This window comes from Episyrphus balteatus, chromosome 1 (assembly GCF_945859705.1).
Source record: "Episyrphus balteatus chromosome 1, idEpiBalt1.1, whole genome shotgun sequence".
Classification (NCBI taxonomy): Eukaryota; Metazoa; Arthropoda; class Insecta; order Diptera; family Syrphidae; genus Episyrphus; species Episyrphus balteatus.
This window is the reverse complement of record NC_079134.1, coordinates 68,766,782-68,776,458: the sequence shown is the minus strand read 5'-3', so window position 1 is coordinate 68,776,458 and position 9,677 is coordinate 68,766,782. Positions and strand designations below refer to the sequence as shown.

The window sequence follows — 9,677 nt, the reverse complement described above, 5'->3', positions numbered from 1 at the left end:
TCCATAAAGGTAAGGTCTAAACTGTTGTACTGCCCACACAATTGCAAGGCATTCTTTCTCTGTTGTACCTACTATAATTTACCTCAGCCTTATTTAAGGTCCTACTAATGAATAGAATAGGCAAATCTTTTCCTGAACACTCTTGTGACAAGACAGCTCCAAGTCCCAAATTACTAGCATCAGTTGTGATAATAAACTGTTTTTCAAATTTAGAATATTGCAACAAAGTAAATTCAGTTAGTAACCTCTTAGGTTCATCAAAACTATTACTATGTTCTTCTTTCCAAATAAATGCGGAGTTTTTCTTTAATAATTTATACAGAGGTGAAGCTATAATGCTGAAATTTTTTTATAAATTTTCGATAATATCCTATCATTCCTATAAAACTTTTAATTTCCTTGGGATTTTTGGGTCTCTGTAAATTATCAATTGCCTTAACTTTTTCTATATTAGGGAGTAAGCCCTTGTTTGTAATAAGGTATCCTAAGTATTGGACTTCTTCCTTTAGAAACTCAGACTTGTCTATTTGAATTTTCAGATTTGCTTCTTTCAATTTGTGAAATACGTTTTTAAGTCTTTCGTTATGTTCCTCTAGACTACTACCATAAACAACGATATCGTCTATATAAACAAAGCATTCTTTTCCTGCTTAACGGTATTTGGTGAAATCCCGATTTTAGATCTAAGGTTGTGAAATATTTCGAACCTCCAAGTTGATCTAGAATATCGGTAATATTCGGAATCGGGTAGGAATCAGATATTGTAATATCATTCAACTTCCTAAAATCTATCACCATTCACCATTGAGGATTTCCGTTAATATCTGATTTTTTGGGAACGTATGTGGTGCTCAATAAAAGATGTTTCCGTTAATTTTTCACCTTCTAAGCTAAAAATATTAGCATTTTCTTTTAACAACTCACTAAGACCTTTCAATTCTAAATCACTTTTTATGTGATCGATTCTTAGCTTATTCCACAATTGATTGAATCTCTTATCATTTTCTTTTCCATACCCATTGTAATTTCTTTCAATATTTTTGTTTTTCCTTCCCAAGTAACTAGAATTCATTGACAGTAAAGATGCGCTTGAATTTGTTTTTTCATCAATCCGTTGGTCTTTACAGTGTGAAATTTCTGATTTATTTACTTTCTCATTTAAAGAATTAGTACATTTATTATTACCGTCTGTATTAACTGAATAGTTAGAATTCATTGACTCTAAAGGTGCGCTTGAAGTTGATTTTTCTTCAATCCGTTGGCCTTTGCAGTTTGACACTTCTGTTCTATTTGTTTCCTCATTTGATAATAGATTTATTATTATGTGGTCATTGTACATAATTTTGCGTTTTAAATTAATATTGAACTCTGATTCATTTAAGAAATCAATGCCCAATATTCCATGGTAATGACCAATGACATCATCCGTTATAACATGGAAATGAATGTCAATTAAAAATGTATCTAAATTTTCATCATCATATTCTAGAGTGATGTTTGCACTACCAATGCTAGATCTATTTGATCTACCAATTCCTACAAAATTAGTTGTATCATAAAAATTTGTATCTTCTTCAAATATACACTTTGTTTTAATTAAACTTATACATGCTCCTGTATCAACTAAAAATTTATACGATTTATTATCATATCGCCCTTAATCGTTATTGGTTATGGTAACCATTATATTGTAGAAGCGATCTAACGTCGAAGTTCGCATTGTACTAGTCAAAAGTGAGAAACAAAGCAAGTTAAGCAATTTTATGTAGTGGAGGTATAAGCAAAATTAAAGTAAGCAGTTTAGTTTAATCTTTAATAGCAATATGCGTCCTAAAAGTTTGAAAATTTTAATGTTGATCTTAATATGGCTTTCGGGGGGTTAAATAACGTCAGTTTCCCAATCAGTATGAATAAGCTAAATTGACACTATTTTAAATTCCAAATGTAAGTTATGATGCTCTGTCATTTTTCCTAAATCTGAACTCCTCAATCTCGGCGATGCGATTGGTAGAACTCAAAATATGAGCTGTTCAAGCCGTTATGTTTGGGAGTATTTTGTGTTTAATTTTTTGTTTGTTTATTAGAACCATTGAATTCCCCCAAGCATAGTTAAAAAATCTCTAATCTAGACTTCGACGTAAGGTTGCTTCGACAATATGATGGTTACAATAACGATTAAATGCTCAATTTAAAGATAAATAAATTTCTATAATTCTTTCTTGAAAAATTACCCAAACAAATCAAAAGATCGTCAGATATTTGAAAAAAAATGTGGAAAAATGACCTTTTTGAAATATCTGACGATCTTTTGATTTGTTTGGGTAATTCTTCACCTCACCTTATGAGACAATCCCGGACTTTGACCAATTATAAAATTGAATATAATTAACTCAGGGAATAGTGAAATTTAAACAAATCAAAATTTTAAATTCAAGTATTTTTATAATTCCATATTAGTATTTATTTTTTAAATTTTTTTTTTAAAAGATTCGTATTGGCGAAACACATTTTTTGAAACTTAATTTGATTTGAATATTTATAAGAACAAATTTTTCATAAGACTTCCTTATAGCGAAGAAATGCAACTTTGCAATAATATTCAGAACAGGTAAAAAACGAAAATATACAAATCGGAAAATGAGATCCGTGAAACACAAAAATTTTAACTGTTCACACGCTTGCATAAATTAATGACAAACAAGATTATGGTTGCACTTCACAAAAAATGAAATTTAAATGAAATTTGAAAATAATTAATAGCAAAAAGATTATTTGTGCACTTTATAAAAAAATAGTTTAAATGAAATATGAACATTAGTGGTCAACATAATTAATGGTATCAAAAAAAAAACAGCACATTACGACAAATATATATTTTGGATTAAACATCAAAAAAAATTTTATTGAAAACAAGTTTTTGAAATTTTCAGGTTCAGCATTTCACTTTTTGCGCATTCACTTGCCGAAATTAAAATTAGGTGTTCTGCATTGTTTCACTCGTTTAGATTAGGTATCTGATGGAATTCAATTCACTTTGTTGTTTGGTATCTTTTTAAATGAATCTTATTTAACCTAATTCATTTTGCTTTTCTTACATATTTGATTTGTCTCGCAAAATGTGTCTTCTTATTTTTTCTTTTAAATTTTGCCTTTTTCCATTAATATTGCCAATAAAATTGCATCCCTATTCAGGTTTTGACCGTTCGAAGCAATTTCAAAGTTTTCGAAATCGATCGAAATGAAGAATATGATTAAAACATTAATAAAATAAAATTAAAAAACAAACTTTTTGATTTTAAATTAAAACAATTTTGAATTTTATTTTAAATCGAATGAATTTCGGTTATTAACAGCGAAACCATCTTCAGCGAACGACACTTTTTGCTCTTTACAAGAATGATAACAAAGAAAACAATGAAAAACTTTGACAAGTTAAATACATAATAGATTTAAGTTAAGAAAAAGAAATAGAAAAAGTTTAAGAGAATGAAAACATATAAGCGAATTGATTTTTTATTTTCTCTTCTTTTCGATGACATTAAACAGCTGAGAATCAATTGGTCCAGGTTCCAAGTTCATCAAATCGTCATTTAGATGAATATCTATTGATTCGTATGCGTCAAGTTTGTAGGGTTTGTTTATGTGTTTAATCAATTTGAAATTATCCGTGGAAGATGTGATTGTATGTGGAAAGTTATTATTTATATCAAACATGTGGGCTGCTATAGCTTTGTCGGTCTCTTTCTTTTTTATTGATCGTAGATGTTCACTGAATCTTATCTCAGCGGGTCGCCTTGTTTGACCAATGTATTTTTTGTTGCAAATAGAGCAAGAAATTTCATAAACTCCGCTGCACCGATTAATTTGTACTTGATCACTAGGTACTTTGAATGTAAAAGGAGGAGACAGTAGTACGAAGCTGTAAAAGAACAGTAAAATGCTACCATACCAGTTTCAGTACCGCAGCACAGCGCTTCACTCTCGATTAAAGATGAATAAAAAAGACAGACAAATTTACGTATAGGTAAATTTACCCTATAAAAATTTTTTGAAAAATTTTCCAGCCCCCTCCAAATTTTTTTCTGGATACGCCACTGATTCTAAGCCCAAGAAACAGAACTAACAAAAATATTGCGGCAGTTTCAAAGTGTTTGGGTGAATATCCTTATCATAAAAGTCCGTTTGTTGGGATGATAAGATGTCGGGAGCAGTCACCATCTTGGAAAAAAGGTTGGTACCGTTTAACAAAAACAATTCCCAGACAGTCTTAGGCACATTTCACACATAACCGAGACCGGCTATCCGGCCAGGATACACAGTTTTGTCAAAAAATGAGTACCTATGCTTTCACACACACCCGGCAGCCGGTCGGCTGCAGCTGCAGAACAAGGGATGAAACAAGAATTTTTCTTGTAGTTTTCACTTCGACTTGATCTTGATATACCTCACACTACCTCACAATATAAAAACATAAAACAACCCCTTTTCTTGACTACAGCACATGAGAAGAAAACCAGAACGGCAACTAAGTTGAAGCAAAGACAAAAGAAATATATATTTCTTCTGTCTCTGGTTGTAGTAAGCGCAGTTGGTTTCATTCCGTGTGTACAACCGTGTACACGGTTTCGGTTTGTATGTGTGAAGGGTGAAGGCGCCCATAAGAACGTGTACCTAGCAACCGGCTATACCTATCCGCTTCTCGGCGACGTGTGAAATGGGCCTTAGGGTGAGTTAATAAATGCAAGAGTATTATGGTATTATGAGTGAATTTTGACTAATTTAGTGCTCGTTTTTTTAAACAAAGACAAATAGTTCTAATAAGTTGGATACATTTTTCAATAGACAATCCTTGGCTGAATAAATGGAAGTTCTATTTTGCGGAACTGCTGCAGTCCTGCATTTATGAACTCGTCCTTACTCACAATAAAATTATATAAAAAATGATATTTGTATTACAAACCAATTGCGTGGGTTAATTATATTCAATTTTATAATTGGTCAAAGCCCGGGTTTGTCCCGCAGTGTGTGTTATGACGGAACAAAAAATGAAGACGAGTTTTTTCTTTAATCTTTATTCTTTCGAGTTTCGCTTAAAACTAAACTTTACAATTTTTAAAAGACAGAATGTTGCGGGTTAAGTTTCACAAAAGGATTTAAGGATCAGGGATAGGAAGAGAGCAGGGAATAGGATAGGTAGGATGGCCGGTGCGACCATGACAAAATTTTTCATTAGGTAGGAGTATAGGGTAGAATAGGATAAAAAAAGGAAATAGGAGATTCGACACTCAGGACTGGCACGCTGGCGACGTACGGCTTAGCTCGCCGGATATGGGGGGGATCTTGTCCTGGGATACGAGGAAAACCACAACAAAAAAACATAAATCGTGCCATTCACTTGAACAAGGAGAAACAAAAAAAAAAACACTTATACTTTTCTTACCATTCCAACCATGACCAGTTTACCGTTGTGCTACTGATGTTTTGCAGCATTGCCCCCTCCCAGCCTGGAGCCCATATAACGTCCATTGGGACTCCCCTCAATAGGCATCTTCTTCACGCCTTCACTTCATCCTAGTTGAAGAACACTTATCCGCCCCTTTCCACCCCCTGAAAAATCCTTAACAGGCCATCTCAAACTTTTTTAAGTTTGAATAAAAAAATTCGCATTGGCGTGATTCACAATCATTTATTATATTTTATAAATAGAAAAATCATCAACAACAATTTTTGGTCGCATTGGATTTAAAAAAAAAAAATATCTTGAATACGATACCACAAGGTACAAAAAAAATAAATAACAGAAAAAAAAAAGAAATTTACGTTAAACTTATAACGGAACAATTCAATGAGCAAAAAAAACAAAATTATTGGCAGACTAAAATGTGAAAACAAAAAAAAATAATTATAACTTAACAAATTTGGCATATGGCATTAAACCTTATGGCAAACCTTTAGCCCCTTTTTAATGAAAAATATGACCTTACTTTTCTCGGCCTTATAAACGCCCGCGTTCTCGCTAATTCCCCTACCTATATAGAGCTCTTTATAGTAGTCTATAGCGGATTGTATGTACTCCAAAAGTACCGGTTTCGCCCACGAAGGAGGAAAAGGCAATCCGTGGTTTTATTGCCTATTCACCACTTCAAAACTTTTACCTTTTAAGATCACTCAAAACCTAGTTGCCACTAATTTTCAACAACAAAGAAAGTCATTGAACAAAAAAAAATTGAAAATTTAAAGAATAAATTTTAAATATAAGTATAAGTATATATATATAAATTAAGAAAAATCAAAAAAAAACACAATATCACGCCAAAAAAAAATTCGTACATACGTTTTAGTTTTCAAATTTACTTTTTTTTTTATTGGCCAAAAGCGAGGTTCTGTCACTCATACAGTGCTACTCCAGGGCTACTTGGCTTTGACCACGAAGATATCTGACGTCGTAATCTGATATGTGAGTATCCACTATATTTGGCTTCTTCACGATTATAACTATTTGCCCAATCGAATTTAATTCTCAATTCGGTGCGCAGCTTGAACTTCAATTTTCGCTGTAGGGTATTTGGAGGTCGTTAGGGCGGTGTGCCCTTCCAATATACCATAAAACTGGATTTCGTGAAGATTTAAAAAAAAATCCTTCAAAAAGGATTAAACCTCGTCGGCCACGACCTTGTCTGTGACCGCCAATTCCCTATTAAATGGATTTGGGGTCAGGTCATGTCTCGAATAACTTAAGAAAATTATCACTTACCCTTTTTTTTTGAAAATTTCGTATTTTGATTTGTTTATATTTCCTGTTCAATAATTTACTTTAATTTGCTCCTTAGAGTATGTAACTTATATTGTTTCCGGCCGAACTACTATTTCGTAAAAAAATTTTAAAAAATTGCCGCACTGCACTTTCTCTTATCTCGTAAATAAAACTTACCACGTTCGAACTTCTTAAAAAAACTCACTAGGTACTCTACACTATCTGGAGGTTGACACAGAAATGACCATCATGCAATGGTATACTCAACCCATGACCATCATGCGCTATTAGCTGTTTCATTAACATACATAACCCCCACTTATCTTACCTATGTGCAATTGACATCATCCGATTCAATGCAGCATTGAATCGAATGACGTCATATTATCTTTCTTTTTCTCATGCAAGAATCTATTTCGCTCTCTATCATCTATTCCTGCAACTACAAAAAAATATTTGAAATGGGTTCTAAGCCCAAATTATCTAATCCACAAACCTAATTCATAAATCCACCTCGGTAGTCGGTACGGTAGATAATCTACGTTCTCATTAGATCGTAGACATATTCGGCTTCGCTTTAGAACGCATTCATTTTTATTTTGCATTTTATTTTGGTTTCTTGCTCCGCGTGGGTGTTGTCAATTCTATTTCTTTTAAAAAAATTACATTTTGTGCCGATTAAAACAAAAAAAAACATAACAAACAGGTGAGTACTAACGAATTTAACCCATTCCCACTTATGATTCAACAATTTTTCTTTATTTTTTTTTATGTAGGAAAAGAGGATACATTCTGGAAGCGGAGATGTATGGAGATTGTTTCCCCCACAATACACATTTGTGGATTATTCAAGGAGTGCCACTATCAGTGCCTCGATTCAACATTCAAAACATTTTTTGTGACAAGAAAATCAAAATAAAGAATTTATATCCAATTAAAAAAAATCGGATTGATTTCTTGCCAGTGTCGCCAGTGGGCACATCGTAAGGGCACGAGCTCTAGATTGCCAAAAACGTAACTATACTTATAAGGAGCGGAGATGAGCATCGTTTTGGGTACCACCGCTACCCTCCTATAAGAGTTTAAATTCCCCCATTAACTCATGTCACTGCCAATTCATCGTCTATGGTGTGGAATAGTTTTGCCTTTTAGTTCTAGTATCCATAGATACATAGGACATCTAAGGGCTAATTATAAGGGTTTAAGGTGTCCGTAACAAGAAGGATGCAGAATGAATTGTTATCTGCTAGAGATGCCATGCATAAACAACCCACACAAATATTAAATTCAGAGGAATTTAATGTGAGGCAATTTGGTTGCCACTTTAAAAGAAAAACAAATCGTAAGCATCAATGCTTGGAGTATTTAATTACAATACCAAGAATCTTTATGCTGATGCCGAATAGTAATAAAAATCTTTGTGTATACGAAGAAATGTATACAAAGATTTAGCTGACAATTATAAATGGAATAGTAAGAAGATTAAATGTATGAATTATAGATTCATGGTATGTTTATGCATAACATGTGAGGGAAAAATGACATTTTTTTAAATATCTGACGAACTTTTATTTGGGTAATTCTTCAAGAATGAACTGTAGAACTTTTAACTATCTCTTAAATGATCCCTTAATCTATTTAATTAAAGTCTTATAAGAAAACAATTATTTTACTTGGAAAAACTAACAATGTTCTTAAAAGAGGGGATGAACTTTTTATTGTGGTCACGTTAAATTGTTGAGCGAGAAAGTAAAAACCTTATTGACCACAAACGAGCAAAAATAAAACAAAACAAAAAAGATTTTTCTTTTATATTATTTTAATTTTTATTGAATGCATTTTAAACCAACTGTGGTTCATCATCAGCAATACACTAAATTGAGAAAAAAAGAAGGAAGAAAGTACAAATAAAAAAAAGAAAATTGAAGAAAAGCTGTACATAGGGTAAAACTATACAATACGCCCCACTTTTTTTGAATCTTCAATAAAACAAAAAAAATAAAGGAAAATAATAGTTTTTTTGGTAAATATAAAAAGTATAGTCTTTTTTCTTACTTTTGGCATATTCATATGTACTAAAATATGTCAGCATATATTTTATATAAATCGTTTAAAAAAAGTTTAAGTGGGGCGTTTTGTAACTCATTTGCTGGGTAAAACGCCCCGCACCAGTGACAAAACGCCCTTAAGGAAAAAGTAGGTAGAAATGCATTAAATTAGAAAAAATAAATTATTTGATTTTGGAATATAGAATTTTGCGATGCTTTGCGGCCGCAAATGTTGCAATCTGGTATGTATACATGGTAAAAAAAACTCGTTCAACGCCATATGGCAAGATATGCGCTGAATACTAAACTTCTTTTAAACGGTCCTGTAATAATTTTCGTTTTTGACCATAATGGCCGCAGTGTCGTCCTTTTGTAATTTAATGCAATTCTAAAGCATATAGCAAATAAAAAAAAATATTGATCACTATTTTACTTCATAATCTACTGGGGCGTATTATACTCACTGTACTGGGGCGTTTTGTAAATTTCGAAGTGCAATACGCGCATTCAAAAATATAGCAACCCAAACTGATTTCAAGGAATTACCAAAAAAGAACTAAGAAGCCCATTTTTTGAACTTTCTAAATATATATACCAATTTGATATGTTCTTTATACTTTCTGAAAAAATGAAATTTTGTCGGCGCTCTCCGCAATATGTTTTGGTGCCAAATTTTTGTTTTGCAGTTTTTTTCTTTTCATTGTACACAGAATACTACAACTCAATAACACAATTGACGAGCAACTTAAATTAGTTTGAACAGTTTTCGTTTTGTTTGCTTAAAAACACCTGTGTGCGTACGAGACTGGTGGGGCGTTTTGTAAACTGGGGCGTATTGTATGGTTTTACCCTATTACAATAAAAGTAAAAGAAAA

At 32.4% G+C, this 9,677-nt stretch overlaps 1 long non-coding RNA gene across 1 annotated transcript; it reads right to left on the bottom strand.

The window, feature by feature from the left end:
* Positions 1 to 3,876: 3,876 nt before the first annotated feature.
* Positions 3,877 to 7,023, bottom strand: LOC129907632 (uncharacterized). The gene is made up of 3 exons (XR_008771101.1): positions 6,932 to 7,023; positions 6,755 to 6,863; positions 3,877 to 6,694 (listed from the first exon to the last, which is right to left on the bottom strand). It is a non-coding gene; the product is annotated as an uncharacterized LOC129907632 (long non-coding RNA).
* Positions 7,024 to 9,677: the final 2,654 nt, after the last annotated feature.